The sequence below is a fragment of the Stegodyphus dumicola genome, chromosome 11 (assembly GCF_044657685.1).
Source record: "Stegodyphus dumicola isolate Sdum_Otavi_A_Nest chromosome 11, ASM4465768v1".
Lineage (NCBI taxonomy): Eukaryota > Metazoa > Arthropoda > Arachnida > Araneae > Eresidae > Stegodyphus > Stegodyphus dumicola.
This window is the reverse complement of record NC_140778.1, coordinates 167,079,301-167,104,631: the sequence shown is the minus strand read 5'-3', so window position 1 is coordinate 167,104,631 and position 25,331 is coordinate 167,079,301. Positions and strand designations below refer to the sequence as shown.

The 25,331-nt window shown below is 47.3% G+C and overlaps 8 pseudogenes; all 8 read right to left on the bottom strand.

The window, feature by feature from the left end:
- Positions 1-342: 342 nt before the first annotated feature.
- Positions 343-444, bottom strand: LOC146994604 (U2 spliceosomal RNA; annotated as a pseudogene).
- A 1,910-nt stretch (positions 445-2,354) lies between these two features.
- On the bottom strand, positions 2,355-2,528 carry LOC146994603 (U2 spliceosomal RNA; annotated as a pseudogene).
- Positions 2,529-3,220: 692 nt separating this feature from the next.
- LOC146994602 (U2 spliceosomal RNA) lies at positions 3,221-3,322 on the bottom strand (annotated as a pseudogene).
- Positions 3,323-5,239: 1,917 nt separating this feature from the next.
- LOC146994601 (U2 spliceosomal RNA) lies at positions 5,240-5,413 on the bottom strand (annotated as a pseudogene).
- A 5,823-nt stretch (positions 5,414-11,236) lies between these two features.
- LOC146994600 (U2 spliceosomal RNA) lies at positions 11,237-11,386 on the bottom strand (annotated as a pseudogene).
- Positions 11,387-13,303: 1,917 nt separating this feature from the next.
- On the bottom strand, positions 13,304-13,479 carry LOC146994599 (U2 spliceosomal RNA; annotated as a pseudogene).
- A 5,532-nt stretch (positions 13,480-19,011) lies between these two features.
- Positions 19,012-19,113, bottom strand: LOC146994598 (U2 spliceosomal RNA; annotated as a pseudogene).
- A 1,917-nt stretch (positions 19,114-21,030) lies between these two features.
- On the bottom strand, positions 21,031-21,204 carry LOC146994597 (U2 spliceosomal RNA; annotated as a pseudogene).
- Between the last annotated feature and the right edge of the window lie 4,127 nt (positions 21,205-25,331).

The following is a 25,331-nucleotide window of genomic DNA, read 5'->3' as shown; positions in this document are numbered from 1 at the left end:
AATGAAAAGCGAGAAGACAGAAAAGAAACCATTTCTCACTAGGGACGACTGAAAAACAGCCGAAGCAGTAAGAAGGGAGAAGAAAAAGTTAGGCCCCGCCCAGCACCAAAATATACTGCAAGCAGTATAATCAGTGTAGACGGGAAAGAACCTGCTCGCTCACAGGCAACCTGCACGATCACAGGTGAAAAGGCCCCATTGAACGCAAGTAAAGAACGTATTCGAACCATCAAGCGTCAATGGGAGGGGAGGGAGAGAGAGAAAGAAAGCAAAACTTACGTAGGATCCACCTCGACTCCGCTTTCAGCTCCGTCCACCAGACGAGTAAACTATTCCATCAGCATAGTGTCTGGAAATCTGAAAAAAGAACAAAATAAGACGTCAGATTAAGCTGATAAGAACAGATACTACACTTTGATCTTAGCCAAAAGGCCGAGAAGCGATGCAGAATTCTCTGGCGTGATGAATTCACTTTCAATTTTTCATATTTCAAAAGTCCTGAGCATTCGTGCAGGGGGAGAAGGGGGTGCAGAAGACTCAGGTTAGCGAGTGCTGCTTGGGGGGTTTTTATGATATGTCGTTATTTCATCCTCCTCCTGTGTTACAAAAAAAGAGGCGTACAAGGATGACCAATTTCTGTCTAGTCAAGTGGATCATTTTGCGGTCCTTTCTAATGTTCCCATTCTGGAGGCGTCAGTCCCCTCCTCCTTGGGCGGGGCTAGTTTTAAAAAGCCAAGGACGTCAAAAGTTCATTTCATTCAAGATTCAATTGCAAATTTTATTCTTACTACAGCAAATGAACCACAATGCTGAAATATCCTCACAGATATTTCTACAATATCGCAATAACTTAACAGTAGTTATATTGGACGTTTTACGGAAACGTTGGCCGGAACAAAATTCAAAGTAGAAAAAGTTAATCCGATCTCAACGCGAAATCGCTACAGTCAATAACAGCAGTAAGTAAACAACTGAATTCCGGTGTTTTCCTCCAGCTTTTATAAGCTTATGCACCATGCAACATAATATTCTCGTATTTTCTCAATTTTTTTTCAGATGGGAAAAGAGGACAATGAAATATTCATGAAAGTGTTCATTTCTCTGGAGTAGCTTCCTCCTCCGAAAAATCTCATTCTTCACTGCAGGTGAATATAAAACAAATGTAATTACAAAGGCAATAAAAATAGCAAAACCAAAAATAAATAAATAAATATTCCTGGAGTTATCGAATGCCCATGCTTGGGAAGAAATTGTTTTTTGTGATTAAACAAATATTGAGACAGTAAAATTTATCAGCCAAAACTGCATTACATAATGCCAGAGTTTGATTGACACAAACTCGACATGCACAGTCCAGCACATGGTTTCCAACTCAGAGATACTCTCTCTCTCTCTCTTCAGTTCAAACGTTGCACTTGAAAACACAGAGTGAAATATTAGGAACTTAAAACAATTAAACAAACAGAAAAATTACAAAAAACACTTTACAAATTCATTTGTAATATGTACAATAAAACAGTACTTTTTAATTTACAATTAATGATTACTTTGTATTCTACACTTCCACACTAGTGGCGGGCAAGCCATCTCAAAACTCAGAATAAACTGCTTCCTGCATAGTGCAGCCATGTATTGGCATTTTCCCGTTTGTTAATATTAATGTGCCAACAAAATAAATGAATGAATGAATAAAAACATAAATACAACAATCCTTAACAATAATTGTAGACCATTACAATTAGCTGGCGTTTAGAAATCATACAGAGACAAACAAAACATTAGGAAACAGACAGAAAAATCTTTGTTGCTGCAGTGTGCCTACAAACATTTTACACCCTTTTGAGAGTTATTTACAATAAAAAGGCTCGTGTGTTGAAAGAAGCAATGTGTATACGCGCGCTGTAGTGGGAAAGATCTGGCAAATGTGAATAGGAATTCTCTCAAACTTACATGAAATGAGACAAAAATGTTACTGCAAATGAAATTTGAGTGATATTTCGAGGCCGATCTTCCTTCAATCAGTCAGACAGAATGAGTAAGTTGTTAACAGTATGGGGAAAAAAATGTGGATTTTATGGGATTTCTGTAAATACGAATAAAACTTCGTATTTACAGAAACCAGAACTTGACACTGAAAAGAACGAGGGTTAAACCCGAGGCTCCAGAATGTTCCCATTCCGAGGAAAAGAACGAGGGGCCCGAGCAATAGCAAGTTAAAAAAATGCAGGTCGCCGCACACTCGTACAAAGGTATGATGTTGTCAGACCTTCGGTTTTCTGAAATTTGAAGGGGCCATTTTAAAAGGACGTTTTCCTGAGGATGCAGTGGGTGAGTGAAGTTTCTGCTTTTTGGATATATTGTGGGCCGTATCCTGCAAGTAGTGCCATAGCAGGCCAACCCGTGGCGAGGGCGGAATAAATTCCTAACCACAAGCCTATCTGCAAAAATTAGTTTAATATCTTGACGTCATGTCGACGTCGTATCAGATATTAAGCTGATAAGAACAGATGTTTTTTATTGAACAATATTTTTGGCCACTTTACAGAAGAATGATATTTGCGTGGCAGAAATATCATTTTACAATTCTATTATACATTAATTTTCTATTTACAATTATTTACAGAGCGAAGCAGATATGTACAACAACTATTTTCAGAACCAAGCACTTATGTACAACATACTAGGTTTTTCTTTCTACTTACATATTTCGGGGGTTTGTACTTTGTGAACACTTAATCGGATAGTTCAGTGAGTCCATGTTAAATTTACCAGTTCTCCTGTCTGACGTCCGTGAGATGCTCCACATAGATATCCCTTGATTTACTTATTGTTTCACTTACGATGAGCTTTCGCATAAGTGATGCGTACTTCCTGCTGCAGATCCTGCTGAGAACTTTATCGTTGTTTGGATCCCATGATCCTAGTGCTCCGATTACACCGAAGCAGTAAGAAGGGAGAAGAAAAAGTTAGGCCCCGCCCAGCACCAAAATATACTGCAAGCAGTATAATCAGTGTAGACGGGAAAGAACCTGCTCGCTCACAGGCAACCTGCACGATCACAGGTGAAAAGGCCCCATTGAACGCAAGTAAAGAACGTATTCGAACCATCAAGCGTCAATGGGAGGGGAGGGAGAGAGAGAAAGAAAGCAAAACTTACGTAGGATCCACCTCGACTCCGCTTTCAGCTCCGTCCACCAGACGAGTAAACTATTCCATCAGCATAGTGTCTGGAAATCTGAAAAAAGAACAAAATAAGACGTCAGATTAAGCTGATAAGAACAGATACTACACTTTGATCTTAGCCAAAAGGCCGAGAAGCGATGCAGAATTCTCTGGCGTGATGAATTCACTTTCAATTTTTCATATTTCAAAAGTCCTGAGCATTCGTGCAGGGGGAGAAGGGGGTGCAGAAGACTCAGGTTAGCGAGTGCTGCTTGGGGGGTTTTTATGATATGTCGTTATTTCATCCTCCTCCTGTGTTACAAAAAAAGAGGCGTACAAGGATGACCAATTTCTGTCTAGTCAAGTGGATCATTTTGCGGTCCTTTCTAATGTTCCCATTCTGGAGGCGTCAGTCCCCTCCTCCTTGGGCGGGGCTAGTTTTAAAAAGCCAAGGACGTCAAAAGTTCATTTCATTCAAGATTCAATTGCAAATTTTATTCTTACTACAGCAAATGAACCACAATGCTGAAATATCCTCACAGATATTTCTACAATATCGCAATAACTTAACAGTAGTTATATTGGACGTTTTACGGAAACGTTGGCCGGAACAAAATTCAAAGTAGAAAAAGTTAATCCGATCTCAACGCGAAATCGCTACAGTCAATAACAGCAGTAAGTAAACAACTGAATTCCGGTGTTTTCCTCCAGCTTTTATAAGCTTATGCACCATGCAACATAATATTCTCGTATTTTCTCAATTTTTTTTCAGATGGGAAAAGAGGACAATGAAATATTCATGAAAGTGTTCATTTCTCTGGAGTAGCTTCCTCCTCCGAAAAATCTCATTCTTCACTGCAGGTGAATATAAAACAAATGTAATTACAAAGGCAATAAAAATAGCAAAACCAAAAATAAATAAATAAATATTCCTGGAGTTATCGAATGCCCATGCTTGGGAAGAAATTGTTTTTTGTGATTAAACAAATATTGAGACAGTAAAATTTATCAGCCAAAACTGCATTACATAATGCCAGAGTTTGATTGACACAAACTCGACATGCACAGTCCAGCACATGGTTTCCAACTCAGAGATACTCTCTCTCTCTCTTCAGTTCAAACGTTGCACTTGAAAACACAGAGTGAAATATTAGGAACTTAAAACAATTAAACAAACAGAAAAATTACAAAAAACACTTTACAAATTCATTTGTAATATGTACAATAAAACAGTACTTTTTAATTTACAATTAATGATTACTTTGTATTCTACACTTCCACACTAGTGGCGGGCAAGCCATCTCAAAACTCAGAATAAACTGCTTCCTGCATAGTGCAGCCATCTATTGGCATTTTCCCGTTTGTTAATATTAATGTGCCAACAAAATAAATGAATGAATGAATAAAAACATAAATACAACAATCCTTAACAATAATTGTAGACCATTACAATTAGCTGGCGTTTAGAAATCATACAGATACAAACAAAACAAACAAAACATTAGGAAACAGACAGAAAAATCTTTGTTGCTGCAGTGTGCCTACAAACATTTTACACCCTTTTGAGAGTTATTTACAATAAAAAGGCTCGTGTGTTGAAAGAAGCAATGTGTATACGCGCGCTGTAGTGGGAAAGATCTGGCAAATGTGAATAGGAATTCTCTCAAACTTACATGAAATGAGACAAAAATGTTACTGCAAATGAAATTTGAGTGATATTTCGAGGCCGATCTTCCTTCAATCAGTCAGACAGAATGAGTAAGTTGTTAACAGTATGGGGAAAAAAATGTGGATTTTATGGGATTTCTGTAAATACGAATAAAACTTCGTATTTACAGAAACCAGAACTTGACGCTGAAAAGAACGAGGGTTAAACCCGAGGCTCCAGAATGTTCCCATTCCGAGGAAAAGAACGAGGGGCCCGAGCAATAGCAAGTTAAAAAAAGGCAGGTCGCCGCACACTCGTACAAAGGTATGATGTTGTCAGACCTTCGGTTTTCTGAAATTTGAAGGGGCCATTTTAAAAGGACGTTTTCCTGAGGATGCAGTGGGTGAGTGAAGTTTCTGCTTTTTGGATATATTGTGGGCCGTATCCTGCAAGTAGTGCCATAGCAGGCCAACCCGTGGCGAGGGCGGAATAAATTCCTAACCACAAGCCTATCTGCAAAAATTAGTTTAATATCTTGACGTCATGTCGACGTCGTATCAGATATTAAGCTGATAAGAACAGATGTTTTTTATTGAACAATATTTTTGGCCACTTTACAGAAGAATGATATTTGCGTGGCAGAAATATCATTTTACAATTCTATTATACATTAATTTTCTATTTACAATTATTTACAGAGCGAAGCAGATATGTACAACAACTATTTTCAGAACCAAGCACTTATGTACAACATACTAGGTTTTTCTTTCTACTTACATATTTCGGGGGTTTGTACTTTGTGAACACTTAATCGGATAGTTCAGTGAGTCCATGTTAAATTTACCAGTTCTCCTGTCTGACGTCCGTGAGATGCTCCACATAGATATCCCTTGATTTACTTATTGTTTCACTTACGATGAGCTTTCGCATAAGTGATGCGTACTTCCTGCTGCAGATCCTGCTGAGAACTTTATCGTTGTTTGGATCCCATGATCCTAGTGCTCCGATTACAATTGCTTCTACGCGCACATCGTTGTATGTAGACTTCAGTGCTTCGATTAGCGGACGGTACTTGTTCATCTTCTCTCGGCGAGCAGCATCAAATGAAGACCGACGGTTGTCAAAAGCAACTGTTATGTCTAGGATGAGGCATGCGTTGTCTCTTGTTAGTATGATGTCCGGGCGTAGCGGGAGTCCTCTGACTGGCCGGTTCTCGGAGAGGAGCTGCCACCTTCCACTGGCTGCCTTTTTAATCCTCTCTACCACTGCATTGTGCCTCGCTTGGTAGAGACGGCTGTATCTCATGCAGTGGCAGAGGACATGCGGGAGGGTCTCGAGCTCAAAGTTGCATCTTCTGCAGCCACGGGAGCCATTCACATTGCGACGAACACCGTTCAGGGGGACGAGGTTTAGCCTTGCACGATGTATAAATCGCCAGTCGGCGAATCGTGTAAATGCCCCGTTCCGGAAAATGTGAGAGCTTGCTTTGGCAGCCGCTGCGCATTCCATCGCCTTGCCCTGGTTGGGATAAGTGATGAGTTTCTCTGCGCGGGATTTCTTGATGGCATTCCGCAGGGTGCGGAATACAAGGCGTCGCTTGCCGGCTGTTATGGTGGTACCGTCATGAGAGATCTCCACAGTGTGGTCGTCAGAAATTGTCCACGTGACTTTTAGGCGACGGGCTGCGCTTCTGGCCGCGGACCAAACTGATGAAATTGGGTTGGAGGTGCTCCTGGGAAAGTCTTCGTCACATCCCGAAAGGAAAGCTGCAATCTCAGAGAAGGAAGGAACCCTTTTCAGTCGTCCACTTACAAGTCGCGTAAGGTCCTCCCAAGCGAGCTGTTGTATCCCAGGGTCCAATGAAGTGAGCAACTTGAAAGCGCTGTCAATCCTTGCTATATCTGAGCTTTCGGCAGCCAGCGGGATACCAAAGCATGCAGATTCCTTCGCGCCGTAAAGATATTCATTTGCCGCCTCGGGAGGTAGGTTGAGAGTCCTCTTTAGTAGCGGGCGCACATGTGAGTCAATCTTTGCCCAGTCGGTTTTCTTCAACCGGGCCGTCTTCATATCAAAATCCATTGATGGAAACACAAAGGATTTGAGCGCGTCAATGCGCTGCCAGGGAGCAAGTGGCGAATTCAGGATCATCTCGCATTTCTGTAGGTAAGTATTGAGTGCCTCGATGTCCGGTGGTTGGTTGAATCCAATTGGTTTCCCCAAAAATTCCTCACCTTCACCCTCACGAAGACACCTGATGGCAGTGCCGTCGATCGAGAACTGAGAGTGGCGGACACCCGTTGGGCGAGCTCCGGAGATATGTAGGGAGAAGCATTTTCTGGGGTTGATGTAGAGGCCAAGCTTTCCAACCAGGTTGTGCGTCAGATTGAGTTGAGTTTGCAGCTCCGCAGGGGAGGGCGCGAGTAGCAGTAGGTCGTCGGCATACGCCAGTATGCGGTGTAGAGGACTTTGCCCTTGGACTGCGACAAGTATCGGGTTGATGGTCAAGTTGAACAACAGCCCACTTAGGGGGCAACCCTGACGTACGCCGATGTCAATTGGAATTGGATCCGTGGGGCCTTCCTCTGTGAAGACGCGTGTGGACGCATCCGTGTACAGCTCCTGTATCAGCTCGGTGAAATGATTCCCAACTCCAGAGGCTCGAAGCGCAGCAAAAATTGCATCGTGGGGCACGGATCCGAAGGCATTGGATAGGTCCAATGACGCCAGGCAGGTGTCAGATTGGCTGGTCCGTGCTAGCTGGATTCTCTGCTGAACAACGAAGTTATTTTCAAACACCCCGTCGAAGGGTAGAAATCCCTTCTGTGACGGGGAGAGGATGCAGTTGTCGATGAGCCAAGAAGTGAACCGTCGTGCCAGGCAACCACAGAACAGCTTGGCAATCGTAACACTCAGCGAGATAGGACGCCAGTTTTTGATGTTATGCGGGTCACCCCCTTTGGGTAACAGGATAGTACGAGAGTCTTTCCAAGCTGCAGGGACTTTCCTAGCTTTCAAGCAGATGTTGAAGATGGCTGCGAGTACTGTACAGTCCGGATCAACGGCCTTCCAATGGTTGTATGAGAGTCGATCGTGTCCGGGTGCCGAGTTTTCAGCTGAATAGAGTTTCCTTGCGATCTCTGCAGGAGAAAATGGAGAGAGGTCAAGTTCTCTGGGGAGAGGGGATGGTGAGGTGTACACTGAGGTGTCAACTCGGTTGTTGCATAGGGCAGCAGCAAAGTGATCTTGTATATCCTGTCTTCCAATTGGGCATCTCTGTGAATCATCCCCGCAAATCAGTCGGACCGCTCTGCGTCGGTTACGACGGTAGAGTTTCTGGAGCAACTTTGGGTCATCACGTATCTTGGCGGAATTGTTGTTGTTTCCAGTTACATCCTCGCTAGCGGGAGGAAGACGAACTGCACTCGCGGCGGCCATCAAGATCTCGTCAAGTAACGTGGAAAAGGCATCCCACTGCTCAGTGGTCATCGGGTCGGAAAACTCTTCCAGTCGTTCTACGAAGTGTTCAAGGGGGGACGTGACTTGTATTTCTACACCACGCAGTGGAGATCTCTCGGCATCATCCGATACGGCTTCTGTAACCGGTGAGTCGGGTGTAACTGTAGGACCGGTAGGTGAAGGCGAATCCGGGAAGGACGGCTCCGGGGAGTGTTCTTCAAAGGAAGGGTTGGTTCCCAGATTGTCAGTCAAAGGCGCATCAACCTGTGGGGTAGTCCTCATGTCTGTTCCTGGAGGTGCGGCATCCTCTTGATAGGGCAAGGTATTAGGGTCTGTTGCACTTGTCGATTGGTAGGCAGTGGAAGGTCCATCAGTTCTAGCATCATCTTGGCGAGATGTACGGAATCGTGCAGTCCGTGCCTGTCGTCTTGCCGAGGTGGAGGGAAGGAGAGGCGTCACTAGAGGTGGCTGGAGTAAGCGCTGCCGTTCACGTCGGTGGCGTGCTTGGTGGTTAAGGAATCCACCCCGTGTTTGGCATGAGAAGTCGCACTGGGTACATCTCCAACGATGTTGAATGCCCGATTCGACGACTACGGGCCGGTCTCTAAAGCATTGATGGGTCGAGACCTTAACGGCGATGGGCAATAGGCAGTGTGCACACCAGTTCCGAGTGCTAGCAACATCTATGCCATGTGTGTACAAGAGGTGTCTGCAGAGCGAGTGGCGGAGTTGGGTCCAGCGTTTCGAATGGAATGTCCTATGGCAGTCCCTTTCGGTGCAGTGGAGTGTGTCTTGCATCGGGAAGAGTAGATGGACAATAGAGTCACGTCGGCAGGATGTCTCTGAGCAGGACTCATGATTCTCCACATGAGTGGGCATAGGCAAAGGCTCCCTCACTGACAGGTTCTGCAATGGCCTGCTAGGACGTGGGCCAGGTGCAATTTGCTCAGTAGAAGTCGTAGCAGCATGTGAGCGTATTACATTGCTGTCTGGTGCGGGCAATTCAGTAGAGAGCAGATCAGTCCTTTCTGAGGGAGTGAGGCATAGGATGAGGACGTCCGCATCAGTCGTGTCTCCAGCGCTGGAGGTAGTATCCAAGCGTGTCTGGCAGGGTACTTGAGGTGCGACATCGGATTCACCAGGTAGGTCTTTACTAGGCGAAGTGGTCACCGGGACAGTGGCAGTTAAAGCAGGTTGAGGAGCAGCGTCTGTTGAGCCAGAGGCAGTGCAGTCCGTGTGGACGGGGCCTGGTGCAGGAGCAGCGGGCGGTGAAGAAGCGGCGTCAGTCAGTGTCTCAGGAGTTGAGGAAGTAAAGTCATCGTCTCCAGGAGAGGTGGGAGGCGGAGCCTGTCTGTGACGGAGGTGACGATGGGACCGCAGCTGTTTCTTATTCAGGCAGGAGCAACCACTATCCGGGCAGGTGACGGCAAACGCCAGTTGAGGTGTGGAAGCATTAGTCTTTGGTCCAGGTATGACGGTGGGAGTAGAATTCCTGGCCGGGAGGGTGAAGTATGGTGTCGACGGGATTGACGTCTTCGAAGGTGGCAGCAAGTTCCTTGTGTTCTCCGCAGGAAACACCTTGGATTTAGCAGGTACGTTGGACGTCAGAGACTCCGTCCCCGCGGTGGAGGTGATCACTGCGCAGAGAGGACCGGTTGAAGCAGGATGAGCAGAACTCTCTCTCATGGATGGCGAAGAAAGAGCTTCAGCGTAAGTGCGTGGGGGTGAGATCGTGAGTGTGTTCGATGAGCAGGCATGACCAGTCGCCGTCCGAGCCCGTGTATGATGACATACGGGCGAGATCAATGACCCAGGAATGCTCGCAGCTACCCTTCTGTCAGGAGGTGGGTGGAGCTGACTGTCTTTCTCCTGCACGTGCGTCCTTGTATGCCTTCTGAGGCCCCTTCTGCTCGTACACTCCAATCCGCAGACGTAGCATGCGAATGTAGACTGGGGTGTGGTGGGCGTGTCCTTGGCAGAGGAGGACGTGTGAGCAGACTTGGCGAGTGATGAACCCTCTGGTGTCCTTCGTTCACTAGGTTGACAAGTGACCACAGGTAGGAGCGGTGTGCAGCCAGAAGTCTTGGCTTGAATTCTATCCAACAGTTGGCGTAAGTGTCCACCTTTGGAAAGGGGCGGTCCAGAGGGTGTAACGAAAGCTGGCACGTGTCTGGGCAAGGAGGACGACCCGGTGGGCGTGGCTTCACTAGTGGCGATACTCCCGTAGTAGTAGGTGGGCACACTCCTGGCAGACGAGCCGGCTCCGGGCAGGCAAGGCGTGGCACTAGGGACCACAGCGGCGACTCCAGGATGAGCAGTGGCACTAGAAGATGCAGGAACAGCTCTGGAACCTCCAGTGGCAATTTCGGGAGAGGCACTCGCTCCAAGGGCAGGAATAGCTCCGGCAGATCCAGCGACGACACAAGAGTTTCCATCGGAGGATCCATGGTCTGCAGCGGCGACTTGGGAAGTAGCCGGAACGGATTGGATCAATCCAGGGACAGATGCAACCGGGAAGGCTCCGGCCGTCACAGGGATGTCTTCAGAAGCTCCAGGGTAGGCAGGAATGGCCTCAGACAATCCGGGGGCCTCAGCTTCTGCATCAGGCGCACCAGGAGAGGCTCCAATAGATCCAGGGATGGCTTGGGAAGCATCAGCGGCTGATCCCGGAGCAAGAGGGACGACTCCATTGGATCCAGGGATAGCTCCAGCGGGAACGGCGGGCACTCCATGGTCAACAGCTGCTCCAGGGACTCCATGAACAGCACGGGAACAGGTTCCAATGGATCCAGCAACAGGACCTCCAGCGGGAACGGCAGGCACTCCACGGTCAACAGCTACAACAGGAACGTCTCCAGGGACTCCATGCACCGTATGGGAACCTGCTCCGGCATCCAGGACTCCAAAACTGTCTTCAGGAGGCGGTGAGCGTCTTCCAGGGCTCCGAACTCCAGGCGGTGGGCGGGGCCTCGGCGGTGGGCGAGGCCTAGAAACAGGAAACATCTTTAGCCACCAGTCTACCTGTAAAAACAGTAAGAAGTGACCAAAAAAGATGAAAAAGTATCGGCAACTCGACCGATTTACTACACTTTGATCTTAGCCAAAAGGCCGAGAAGCGATGCAGAATTCTCTGGCGTGATGAATTCACTTTCAATTTTTCATATTTCAAAAGTCCTGAGCATTCGTGCAGGGGGAGAAGGGGGTGCAGAAGACTCAGGTTAGCGAGTGCTGCTTGGGGGGTTTTTATGATATGTCGTTATTTCATCCTCCTCCTGTGTTACAAAAAAAGAGGTGTACAAGGATGACCAATTTCTGTCTAGTCAAGTGGATCATTTTGCGGTCCTTTCTAATGTTCCCATTCTGGAGGCGTCAGTCTCCTCCTCCTTGGGCGGGGCTAGTTTTAAAAAGCCAAGGACGTTAAAAGTTCATTTCATTCAAGATTCAATTGCAAATTTTATTCTTACTACAGCAAATGAACCACAATGCTGAAATATCCTCACAGATATTTCTACAATATCGCAATAACTTACAGTAGTTATATTGGACGTTTTACGGAAACGTTGGCCGGAACAAAATTCAAAGTAGAAAAAGTTAATCCGATCTCAACGCGAAATCGCTACAGTCAATAACAGCAGTAAGTAAACAACTGAATTCCGGTGTTTTCCTCCAGCTTTTATAAGCTTATGCACCATGCAACATAATTTTCTCGTATTTTCTCAATTTTTTTTCAGATGGGAAAAGAGGACAATGAAATATTCATGAAAGTGTTCATTTCTCTGGAGTAGCTTCCTCCTCAGAAAAATCTCATTCTTCACTGCAGGTGAATATAAAACAAATGTAATTACAAAGGCAATAAAAATAGCAAAACCAAAAATAAATAAATAAATATTCCTGGAGTTATCGAATGCCCATGCTTGGGAAGAAATTATTTTTTGTGATTAAACAAATATTGAGACAGTAAAATTTATCAGCCAAAACTGCATTACATAATGCCAGAGTTTGATTGACACAAACTCGACATGCACAGTCCAGCACATGGTTTCCAACTCAGAGATACTCTCTCTCTCTCTTCAGTTCAAACGTTGCACTTGAAAACACAGAGTGAAATATTAGGAACTTAAAACAATTAAACAAACAGAAAAATTACAAAAAACACTTTACAAATTAATTTGTAATATGTACAATAAAACAGTACTTTTTAATTTACAATTAATGATTACTTTGTATTCTACACTTCCACACTAGTGGCGGGCAAGCCATCTCAAAACTCAGAATAAACTGCTTCCTGCATAGTGCAGCCATCTATTGGCATTTTCCCGTTTGTTAATATTAATGTGCCAACAAAATAAATGAATGAATGAATAAAAACATAAATACAACAATCCTTAACAATAATTGTAGACCATTACAATTAGCTGGCGTTTAGAAATCATACAGAGACAAACAAAACAAACAAAACATTAGGAAACAGACAGAAAAAACTTTGTTGCTGCAGTGTGCCTACAAACATTTTACACCCTTTTGAGAGTTATTTACAATAAAAAGGCTCGTGTGTTGAAAGAAGCAATGTGTATACGCGCGCTGTAGTGGGAAAGATCTGGCAAATGTGAATAGGAATTCTCTCAAACTTACATGAAATGAGACAAAAATGTTACTGCAAATGAAATTTGAGTGATATTTCGAGGCCGATCTTCCTTCAATCAGTCAGACAGAATGAGTAAGTTGTTAACAGTACGGGGAAAAAAATGTGGATTTTATGGGATTTCTGTAAATACGAATAAAACTTCGTATTTACAGAAACCAGAACTTGACACTGAAAAGAACGAGGGTTAAACCCGAGGCTCCAGAATGTTCCCATTCCGAGGAAAAGAACGAGGGGCTCGAGCAATAGCAAGTTAAAAAAAAGGCAGGTCGCCGCACACTCGTACAAAGGTATGATGTTGTCAGACCTTCGGTTTTCTGAAATTTGAAGGGGCCATTTTAAAAGGACGTTTTCCTGAGGATGCAGTGGGTGAGTGAAGTTTCTGCTTTTTGGATATATTGTGGGCCGTATCCTGCAAGTAGTGCCATAGCAGGCCAACCCGTGGCGAGGGCGGAATAAATTCCTAACCACAAGACTATCTGCAAAGATTAGTTTAATATCTTGACGTCATGTCGACGTCGTATCAGATATTAAGCTGATAAGAACAGAAAATTTTTATTAACAAATGTTTCTTGCCATTTTACATAGTGTTGGTAAGACCATGGCATGCTATACCAACAACGCACACAGTGCGATTTTAGGTTTCATATTTATTTGTTGTGAGAGATATGTACATATTTACAATATTTACAAAATTTGCATAACTGTGAAAGTCCTTTATACAAGAGTTGTCCCATGACCGCATCCTGACAAGCTGTCACTGAGTCCAACAGTGCCTAATTAGGACTGTTTTACCCCAGTGAGGTGCTCAACATACACGTCCCTAGAAAATTTAATAGTTTCGCTAACTGCGAGTTTCTTCAAAAGGTTTCCGTATTTGTTGCTGCACAGCCTGCGTAGCACTCTATCGTTCTTGTCGTCCCAAGAGCGGAGAGAACCAATGATGATGGGATGAATCTGAACATCGGTGTAGTCTTTCCTGAGCAGCTCAGCAACCGGACGGTACTTGGAAATCTTCTCCTCTCTGGCGGAAGAAAAAGCAGCAAGCCTATTCTCGAACGGGATGGTGACGTCGATTACCAGAGCGGAGGAGCCTTTGCGAAGAACCAGATCGGGGCGGAGAGAAGTACCAGGGAAGACTTGGTTGCAGAAGAGCACATCCCAGCGCCCACTCGCGGCCTTCTTCAGCCGTTCAACCACAGCATTGTGACGCCGCTGGAAAATGGAAGAATAACGCATACAGTGGTTGAGGACATGTGGGAGCGTTTCTTCACTGAAATTGCAACGGCGACATCCACGGCGTGAACGGTCCCAGGGCTTGCAGGCATTGAGAGGTACCAGGTTCAGCCTGGCACGGTGAACAAATCTCCAGTCCGCGAAGCGCGTGAAGGACCCCTCTCTGAAGAAGTGCGAGCTCGAGCGCGAGACGGCAACACATTCCATGGCCTTACCCTGGTTCGGGAGGAGGGACAGGTCACTAATACGGGTAACCCGTCTTAGGGTCCGGAAAGCCCGGAAGATGGTGTGCTTCTGGCTCGGGAAGATAGTGTTAGGACCACAGGAAATGGAGGGAGACCCACCAGCATCGATAGTCCAAACAATCTTGAGGCGCCGAGATGCGGACCTTGCGGCAGACCACGTAGAGGAGATGGAATTGCAAGAGGCGGCAAAGGGAGCCTCGTCCGAAGCAGACAGGAACTGTGCCACTAACTCAGAAGAAGGAGCGAATCCGATGCGTGCACGGACGAAGGAGGTCAGATCATCCCAGGCGGAAGCACGAACAAAGGGATCTCTAGCGCAGAGCAGCTTGAAGGCAGAGTCGACGGCAGCGATGTCTGAATCCTCCGCAGCGAGTGGAATGCCAAGGGCACCTTTGCCGGAAAGGCCATAAAGATAATTGTTAGATGCCTCGGGAGGAAGATTCAGGGTCTTCTTGAGGGCAGGACGCAGAAAATCGTCAATCTTCTTCCAGTCTCCCTTAGCGTGCTGCGAAGTCCTCATGAAGAAGAGGAGAGAGGGAAAAAAAGAAAGTCTTCATTGCATCCAGGCGTTGCCACGGAGCGAGCTTCGAGTCCATAATCTTCTTAGCCAGGATCAAGAAATCACGTAGCTGCGCACGGAGAGGTGGAAGGTGGAAGCCCACGGGTTTCCCGAGGAAACGGAAGTGATCACCATCACCAAGGGCGTGGATAGGGATGCCATCCAGGTAGAAGACGGTCGGACGCACTCTAGCAGGGCGAGAAGCATCAGGGTGAAGTGTGTGGCATTTACCGGGATTAAGCTGAAGACCAAGACGAGAGAAGACGTCAGAAATGCGATCCAGGTCATCCTGAAGAACGTAAAGAGAAGGAGCGAGCAGGAGGACGTCATCGGCGAAGGCGAGGACACGAGGCGAGGAAGGAGAAGAGCCAACAGAGCGGAGAACAGGATCAATGGCCAGGTTAAACAGGAGGCCGCTCAAGGGACACCCCTGACGAACACCGGCATTGATGTCAACAGGGCCAGAAACACCGTCGGAAGAGAGGAAGCAGGTAGAGGAATTCCTGTAGAGGTCTTGGATTAAGGAGACGAAGTCCTCCCCGACACCAGACGTGAGTAGTGCAGTGAAGATCGCAGAGTGCGGGACCGAGCCGAAGGCGTTGGCAATGTCGAGAGAGGCCAGACAGAGCTCAGACTTCGTCCTACGGGCAAGCTGGAACCGCTGCTGGACGATGAAGTTGTGCTCAAGAACCCCATCGTGCGGCATGAATCCTTTCTGTGAGGGGTGGAGAATCTCGTTGTCACATAACCAGTGCGTGAGACGTTTCGCTAGACATCCAGAGAAAAGGCGAGCAATTGAAGAACTGAGGGCAATTGGCCTCCAGTTGTCAATCACCGACGGGTCCCCTTTCTTGAAGATGAGGAACGAACGGGAAGATTTCCATGAGGACGGAACACGCCGGAAGCGAAGACAGATGTTGAATATCTCACTCAAGATCTTGCAGTCTGGATCAGCCTCTCGCCAGTGGGCATACGAGAGGCGGTCAGGGCCGGGCGCAGAGTTCTCACAGGAGCGAAGCTTGGCAAGAACCTCGGCAGGAGAGAAAAAAGACAAATCGAGAGGAGGACGTTCCGGGATACAGGTAGTGAAGATAGATGAGTCAGAGTCTCTGGCGGAGTACCTTGAGGAGAATTCGAGGGCGATCTCTTCTGCAGGAATGGAGCAAGGAGGAGAGCTGTCAGAGGAAAGGAGACGGATGGCTCTGCGACGATTTCTCCGGTATAAACGTTGAATGACCCGAGGATTAGAGGTGTTGACCGGGCGCGGAGAACCAGGCACAGGAGGAGAAGGAGGAGGGAGCTTGACAATTTCTGAGGCAGACTCCGTGACGTTCAGAAGGCAGGCCTCAAAGGAGTCCCAAGCATCATCGTCAGTAGTCCCAGAAGAAAAGCTATGCAGGGAATCCCAGAAGTTCAGGAGAGGAGGCTCAGTGACCGGAATTACGTCTGCAGGAGGAATACGAGCAGGGTCATCAGCGGCCACAACGGGGACAACCTCATGAAGGTCGACATCAGGAAACTCGGAAGTGGGGAAGACGGCAGAAGATTGTGTGTCATCAGCAGATGACGAAGAGGAGGGAGGAGATGCAGAGACGAGGCAATCAGGGGGAACAACAGCACGGGAGGAGGAGGCAGCAGGTGAGGCAGAAGTCGACACAGGAGCAGGATGAGCGGCCGAAGAGGGATGAAGAAGCCCTGAACGAGGAGCATCAGGAGTAGCCCTGGAGACGTCGGGAGGAGAAGGTGGCAGCGAGTGAGAGGCCGATACAGCGGGAGACGAATCGGAAGAGCAAGGAGATGGGACTGGAGCAGGTGAAGAAGGAGCGTCCAAAGAAGTCACAGGAGGAGCTGGAGCGGACGTAGCCGGAGATCTGGAGGACACGTCAGCGGGTGAAGAAGAGGCACCAGGTGGAGGGTGCGGCTGTCTACGGCGCTGTCGCTGAGGCACAGGAGCAGGAAGATGAATGTTGTGGTCAATAGAAGAGTTCCTCTCAGCACGCCGGTGGAATTCGGAGTGGTTGAATAACCCTTTCCGGGAAGGACACGAGAACGGACAAACTGTACACTTCCAGCGGAAAGAGCCACCAGTGGAGATGACGGGAGGCGAGGTGCGGAAACAGGCATGGACAGAAACCTTGTTGGCAAGCCGGGAGTTGCAAAGGCTGCACCATTTCATGCATGAAGAAATGGGGGTCAGATGTTCCTGGAGAAGCTGTCTGGTGAGGGATCTCTTCATGCAGGACCAGGAGTTGGAGTGGAACAGGAGGCTGCAATTGGGCTCTGTGCACGTGAAGACATCGCTTACAGGAAAGACGAGATGGAGCGTGGTACCCTCGCGGCACGTAGTAGAAGGAATAGGAGCGCCTGAAGATGGAGCATTGGAAGGAGGCGGTGAGGCTTGAAGAGAAGTAGACGGGAGCTGCGGATGGCCAGTGGAAGAGAAGTCAGCAGCACCAGGAGAGGCGGGAGGAGGAGCAAGGCGATGACGGCGGAAGCGGTGAAAGCGTAGCTGTCTCTTGTTGAGGAACGACTTACCACACGTTGGACAGTCAACCGGAGAAGAGCAAGTGGAGACACCAGGAGACGCGGGCACAGCAGCAATAGGAGAAATACCAGAATCCGGGCGTGAAGGAGACCCCCGCCTAGAAGCAGATTCGTCGGAAAGCAGGAGAGACGCTCTGTCGCCAAAAGTTGCAGGAGCAGGAACAGGAGAGGAGGAAGCACTAGGAGTTTCATCAGCAGAGATCGCAGAGGACGGCGAACGAACTGTAGGACTACCCGAAGGAGAAGTAGATGTGGCAGATCGAGCAACCCGCGTGTTGGCAGCAACAGGAGACTTGGTCGGAGAAGTGTGCGAGCAGGAGTGTCCAGCAGCAGCACGTGATCTTGTGTGGTGACACACTGGGGAATCTGAAGAAGGGGCACTGGTAGCAGGGATGGAGCCAGGAGAAGGTAAGGATGGAGCCGAAGTAAGAGGCACGAGCGGTGCAGTGAGCGTTTCCGAAGGAGGCGAATTCCGGGAGCGGGAAGCGAAGACATCATTGCAGATGCGAGAGGAGGCAGACGTCCTGGCAGAGATGATGGAGAGCATCTGGCACAGGAAACCACTTCTCAGCAGAGGAGGACCAGAGGGAACAGCAGCGGCAGAGATGTGGCGACGTGGAGCAGGAGCAGGGTGAAGACTACCAGACCGCGTTGTCATCACGGAGGAGTGACCAGAAGCGGGCAAATGGCTCAGAGGTCTGCGTGGCGTCGTGTCCAGCGATCCATCGGGTCATCCAGCACTCTGTGGCAGTCCACCAAGGACAGCTGGCATCGGAGGGAGACCAGGAGTAGTCGGAGAAGGAAGGCGAGGCGGCCTCTCTGGCAAAATGATCTGATGCGCTGACGCAGCATCAGACATAGCTGAAAAAACTAAAGAAACAGTAACACAAGTAACTAGCAAATTATCCAATTGGCAAGATCAAAGTGAGGCAGCGGGGGGAGCTTCAATTGGGGCTTTTGGTGGACCCAAGAAAGGAAGATAAGAACGAGGAAAAGAAAAGGAGGGAAGAGCCAAAGAAGAAGGAGGAAAACGAGGGAAAGAGCAAAAGAAGAAGGAAGGAAAAGTAGGGAGAGAGTAAAGTCGAAGCCACGCCCACCCGGACGAGTGAGGCAGCGGAAAGGAAGTTTCAGGGCTTATCAAAACAGAAAAGACACCGTAAACGGAGTATTTCTGAAATGAAAAGCGAGAAGACATAGAAAAGAAACCATTTCTCACTAGGGACGACTGAAAAACAGCCGAAGCAGTAAGAAGGGAGAAGAAAAAGTTAGGCCCCGCCCAGCACCGAAATATACTGCAAGCAGTATAATCAGTGTAGACGGGAAAGAACCTGCTCGCTCACAGGCAACCTGCACGATCACAGGTGAAAAGGCCCCATTGAACGCAAGTAAAGAACGTATTCGAACCATCAAGCGTCAATGGGAGGGGAGGGAGAGAGAGAAAGAAAGCAAAACTTACGTAGGATCCACCTCGACTCCGCTTTCAGCTCCGTCCACCAGACGAGTAAACTATTCCATCAGCATAGTGTCTGGAAATCTGAAAAAAGAACAATATAAGACGTCAGATTAAGCTGATAAGAACAGATACTACACTTTGATCTTAGCCAAAAGGCCGAGAAGCGATGCAGAATTCTCTGGCGTGATGAATTCACTTTCAATTTTTCATATTTCAAAAGTCCTGAGCATTCGTGCAGGGGGAGAAGGGGGTGCAGAAGACTCAGGTTAGCGAGTGCTGCTTGGGGGGTTTTTATGATATGTCGTTATTTCATCCTCCTCCTGTGTTACAAAAAAAGAGGCGTACAAGGATGACCAATTTCTGTCTAGTCAAGTGGATCATTTTGCGGTCCTTTCTAATGTTCCCATTCTGGAGGCGTCAGTCCCCTCCTCCTTGGGCGGGGCTAGTTTTAAAAAGCCAAGGACGTCAAAAGTTCATTTCATTCAAGATTCAATTGCAAATTTTATTCTTACTACAGCAAATGAACCACAATGCTGAAATATCCTCACAGATATTTCTACAATATCGCAATAACTTAACAGTAGTTATATTGGACGTTTTACGGAAACGTTGGCCGGAACAAAATTCACAGTAGAAAAAGTTAATCCGATCTCAACGCGAAATCGCTACAGTCAATAACAGCAGTAAGTAAACAACTGAATTCCGGTGTTTTCCTCCAGCTTTTATAAGCTTATGCACCATGCAACATAATATTCTCGTATTTTCTCAATTTTTTTTCAGATGGGAAAAGAGGACAATGAAATATTCATGAAAGTGTTCATTTCTCTGGAGTAGCTTCCTCCTCCGAAAAATCTCATTCTTCACTGCAGGTGAATATAAAACAAATGTAATTACAAAGGCAATAAAAATAGCAAAACCAAAAATAAATAAATAAATATTCCTGGAGTTATCGAATGCCCATGCTTGGGAAGAAATTGTTTTTTGTGATTAAACAAATATTGAGACAGTAAAATTTATCAGCCAAAACTGCATTACATAATGCCAGAGTTTGATTGACACAAACTCGACATGCACAGTCCAGCACATGGTTTCCAACTCAGAGATACTCTCTCTCTCTCTTCAGTTCAAACGTTGCACTTGAAAACACAGAGTGAAATATTAGGAACTTAAAACAATTAAACAAACAGAAAAATTACAAAAAGCACTTTACAAATTCATTTGTAATATGTACAATAAAACAGTACTTTTTAATTTACAATTAATGATTACTTTGTATTCTACACTTCCACACTAGTGGCGGGCAAGCCATCTCAAAACTCAGAATAAACTGCTTCCTGCATAGTGCAGCCATCTATTGGCATTTTCCCGTTTGTTAATATTAATGTGCCAACAAAATAAATGAATGAATGAATAAAAACATAAATACAACAATCCTTAACAATAATTGTAGACCATTACAATTAGCTGGCGTTTAGAAATCATACAGATACAAACAAAACAAACAAAACATTAGGAAACAGACAGAAAAATCTTTGTTGCTGCAGTGTGCCTACAAACATTTTACACCCTTTTGAGAGTTATTTACAATAAAAAGGCTCGTGTGTTGAAAGAAGCAATGTGTATACGCGCGCTGTAGTGGGAAAGATCTGGCAAATGTGAATAGGAATTCTCTCAAACTTACATGAAATGAGACAAAAATGTTACTGCAAATGAAATTTGAGTGATATTTCGAGGCCGATCTTCCTTCAATCAGTCAGACAGAATGAGTAAGTTGTTAACAGTATGGGGAAAAAAATGTGGATTTTATGGGATTTCTGTAAATACGAATAAAACTTCGTATTTACAGAAACCAGAACTTGACACTGAAAAGAACGAGGGTTAAACCCGAGGCTCCAGAATGTTCCCATTCCGAGGAAAAGAACGAGGGGCCCGAGCAATAGCAAGTTAAAAAAAGGCAGGTCGCCGCACACTCGTACAAAGGTATGATGTTGTCAGACCTTCGGTTTTCTGAAATTTGAAGGGGCCATTTTAAAAGGACGTTTTCCTGAGGATGCAGTGGGTGAGTGAAGTTTCTGCTTTTTGGATATATTGTGGGCCGTATCCTGCAAGTAGTGCCATAGCAGGCCAACCCGTGGCGAGGGCGGAATAAATTCCTAACCACAAGCCTATCTGCAAAAATTAGTTTAATATCTTGACGTCATGTCGACGTCGTATCAGATATTAAGCTGATAAGAACAGATGTTTTTTATTGAACAATATTTTTGGCCACTTTACAGAAGAATGATATTTGCGTGGCAGAAATATCATTTTACAATTCTATTATACATTAATTTTCTATTTACAATTATTTACAGAGCGAAGCAGATATGTACAACAACTATTTTCAGAACCAAGCACTTATGTACAACATACTAGGTTTTTCTTTCTACTTACATATTTCGGGGGTTTGTACTTTGTGAACACTTAATCGGATAGTTCAGTGAGTCCATGTTAAATTTACCAGTTCTCCTGTCTGACGTCCGTGAGATGCTCCACATAGATATCCCTTGATTTACTTATTGTTTCACTTACGATGAGCTTTCGCATAAGTGATGCGTACTTCCTGCTGCAGATCCTGCTGAGAACTTTATCGTTGTTTGGATCCCATGATCCTAGTGCTCCGATTACAATTGCTTCTACGCGCACATCGTTGTATGTAGACTTCAGTGCTTCGATTAGCGGACGGTACTTGTTCATCTTCTCTCGGCGAGCAGCATCAAATGAAGACCGACGGTTGTCAAAAGCAACTGTTATGTCTAGGATGAGGCATGCGTTGTCTCTTGTTAGTATGATGTCCGGGCGTAGCGGGAGTCCTCTGACTGGCCGGTTCTCGGAGAGGAGCTGCCACCTTCCACTGGCTGCCTTTTTAATCCTCTCTACCACTGCATTGTGCCTCGCTTGGTAGAGACGGCTGTATCTCATGCAGTGGCAGAGGACATGCGGGAGGGTGTCGAGCTCAAAGTTGCATCTTCTGCAGCCACGGGAGCCATTCACATTGCGACGAACACCGTTCAGGGGGACGAGGTTTAGCCTTGCACGATGTATAAATCGCCAGTCGGCGAATCGTGTAAATGCCCCGTTCCGGAAAATGTGAGAGCTTGCTTTGGCAGCCGCTGCGCATTCCATCGCCTTGCCCTGGTTGGGATAAGTGATGAGTTTCTCTGCGCGGGATTTCTTGATGGCATTCCGCAGGGTGCGGAATACAAGGCGTCGCTTGCCGGCTGTTATGGTGGTACCGTCATGAGAGATCTCCACAGTGTGGTCGTCAGAATTTGTCCACGTGACTTTTAGGCGACGGGCTGCGCTTCTGGCCGCGGACCAAACTGATGAAATTGGGTTGGAGGTGCTCCTGGGAAAGTCTTCGTCACATCCCGAAAGGAAAGCTGCAATCTCAGAGAAGGAAGGAACCCTTTTCAGTCGTCCACTTACAAGTCGCGTAAGGTCCTCCCAAGCGAGCTGTTGTATCCCAGGGTCCAATGAAGTGAGCAACTTGAAAGCGCTGTCAATCCTTGCTATATCTGAGCTTTCGGCAGCCAGCGGGATACCAAAGCATGCAGATTCCTTCGCGCCGTAAAGATATTCATTTGCCGCCTCGGGAGGTAGGTTGAGAGTCCTCTTTAGTAGCGGGCGCACATGTGAGTCAATTTTTGCCCAGTCGGTTTTCTTCAACCGGGCCGTCCTCATATCAAAATCCATTGATGGAAACACAAAGGATTTGTGCGCGTCAATGCGCTGCCAGGGAGCAAGTGGCGAATTCAGGATCATCTCGCATTTCTGTAGGTAAGTATTGAGTGCCTCGATGTCCGGTGGTTGGTTGAATCCAATTGGTTTCCCCAAAAATTCCTCACCTTCACCCTCACGAAGACACCTGATGGCAGTGCCGTCGATCGAGAACTGAGAGTGGCGGACACCCGTTGGGCGAGCTCCGGAGATATGTAGGGAGAAGCATTTTCTGGGGTTGATGTAGAGGCCAAGCTTTCCAACCAGGTTGTGCGTCAGATTGAGTTGAGTTTGCAGCTCCGCAGGGGAGGGCGCGAGTAGCAGTAGGTCGTCGGCATACGCCAGTATGCGGTGTAGAGGACTTTGCCCTTGGACTGCGACAAGTATCGGGTTGATGGTCAAGTTGAACAACAGCCCACTTAGGGGGCAACCCTGACGTACGCCGATGTCAATTGGAATTGGATCCGTGGGGCCTTCCTCTGTGAAGACGCGTGTGGACGCATCCGTGTACAGCTCCTGTATCAGCTCGGTGAAATGATTCCCAACTCCAGAGGCTCGAAGCGCAGCAAAAATTGCATCGTGGGGCACGGATCCGAAGGCATTGGATAGGTCCAATGACGCCAGGCAGGTGTCAGATTGGCTGGTCCGTGCTAGCTGGATTCTCTGCTGAACAACGAAGTTATTTTCAAACACCCCGTCGAAGGGTAGAAATCCCTTCTGTGACGGGGAGAGGATGCAGTTGTCGATGAGCCAAGAAGTGAACCGTCGTGCCAGGCAACCACAGAACAGCTTGGCAATCGTAACACTCAGCGAGATAGGACGCCAGTTTTTGATGTTATGCGGGTCACCCCCTTTGGGTAACAGGATAGTACGAGAGTCTTTCCAAGCTGCAGGGACTTTCCTAGCTTTCAAGCAGATGTTGAAGATGGCTGCGAGTACTGTACAGTCCGGATCAACGGCCTTCCAATGGTTGTATGAGAGTCGATCGTGTCCGGGTGCCGAGTTTTCAGCTGAATAGAGTTTCCTTGCGATCTCTGCAGGAGAAAATGGAGAGAGGTCAAGTTCTCTGGGGAGAGGGGATGGTGAGGTGTACACTGAGGTGTCAACTCGGTTGTTGCATAGGGCAGCAGCAAAGTGATCTTGTATATCCTGTCTTCCAATTGGGCATCTCTGTGAATCATCCCCGCAAATCAGTCGGACCGCTCTGCGTCGGTTACGACGGTAGAGTTTCTGGAGCAACTTTGGGTCATCACGTATCTTGGCGGAATTGTTGTTGTTTCCAGTTACATCCTCGCTAGCGGGAGGAAGACGAACTGCACTCGCGGCGGCCATCAAGATCTCGTCAAGTAACGTGGAAAAGGCATCCCACTGCTCAGTGGTCATCGGGTCGGAAAACTCTTCCAGTCGTTCTACGAAGTGTTCAAGGGGGGACGTGACTTGTATTTCTACACCACGCAGTGGAGATCTCTCGGCATCATCCGATACGGCTTCTGTAACCGGTGAGTCGGGTGTAACTGTAGGACCGGTAGGTGAAGGCGAATCCGGGAAGGACGGCTCCGGGGAGTGTTCTTCAAAGGAAGGGTTGGTTCCCAGATTGTCAGTCAAAGGCGCATCAACCTGTGGGGTAGTCCTCATGTCTGTTCCTGGAGGTGCGGCATCCTCTTGATAGGGCAAGGTATTAGGGTCTGTTGCACTTGTCGATTGGTAGGCAGTGGAAGGTCCATCAGTTCTAGCATCATCTTGGCGAGATGTACGGAATCGTGCAGTCCGTGCCTGTCGTCTTGCCGAGGTGGAGGGAAGGAGAGGCGTCACTAGAGGTGGCTGGAGTAAGCGCTGCCGTTCACGTCGGTGGCGTGCTTGGTGGTTAAGGAATCCACCCCGTGTTTGGCATGAGAAGTCGCACTGGGTACATCTCCAACGATGTTGAATGCCCGATTCGACGACTACGGGCCGGTCTCTAAAGCATTGATGGGTCGAGACCTTAACGGCGATGGGCAATAGGCAGTGTGCACACCAGTTCCGAGTGCTAGCAACATCTATGCCATGTGTGTACAAGAGGTGTCTGCAGAGCGAGTGGCGGAGTTGGGTCCAGCGTTTCGAATGGAATGTCCTATGGCAGTCCCTTTCGGTGCAGTGGAGTGTGTCTTGCATCGGGAAGAGTAGATGGACAATAGAGTCACGTCGGCAGGATGTCTCTGAGCAGGACTCATGATTCTCCACATGAGTGGGCATAGGCAAAGGCTCCCTCACTGACAGGTTCTGCAATGGCCTGCTAGGACGTGGGCCAGGTGCAATTTGCTCAGTAGAAGTCGTAGCAGCATGTGAGCGTATTACATTGCTGTCTGGTGCGGGCAATTCAGTAGAGAGCAGATCAGTCCTTTCTGAGGGAGTGAGGCATAGGATGAGGACGTCCGCATCAGTCGTGTCTCCAGCGCTGGAGGTAGTATCCAAGCGTGTCTGGCAGGGTACTTGAGGTGCGACATCGGATTCACCAGGTAGGTCTTTACTAGGCGAAGTGGTCACCGGGACAGTGGCAGTTAAAGCAGGTTGAGGAGCAGCGTCTGTTGAGCCAGAGGCAGTGCAGTCCGTGTGGACGGGGCCTGGTGCAGGAGCAGCGGGCGGTGAAG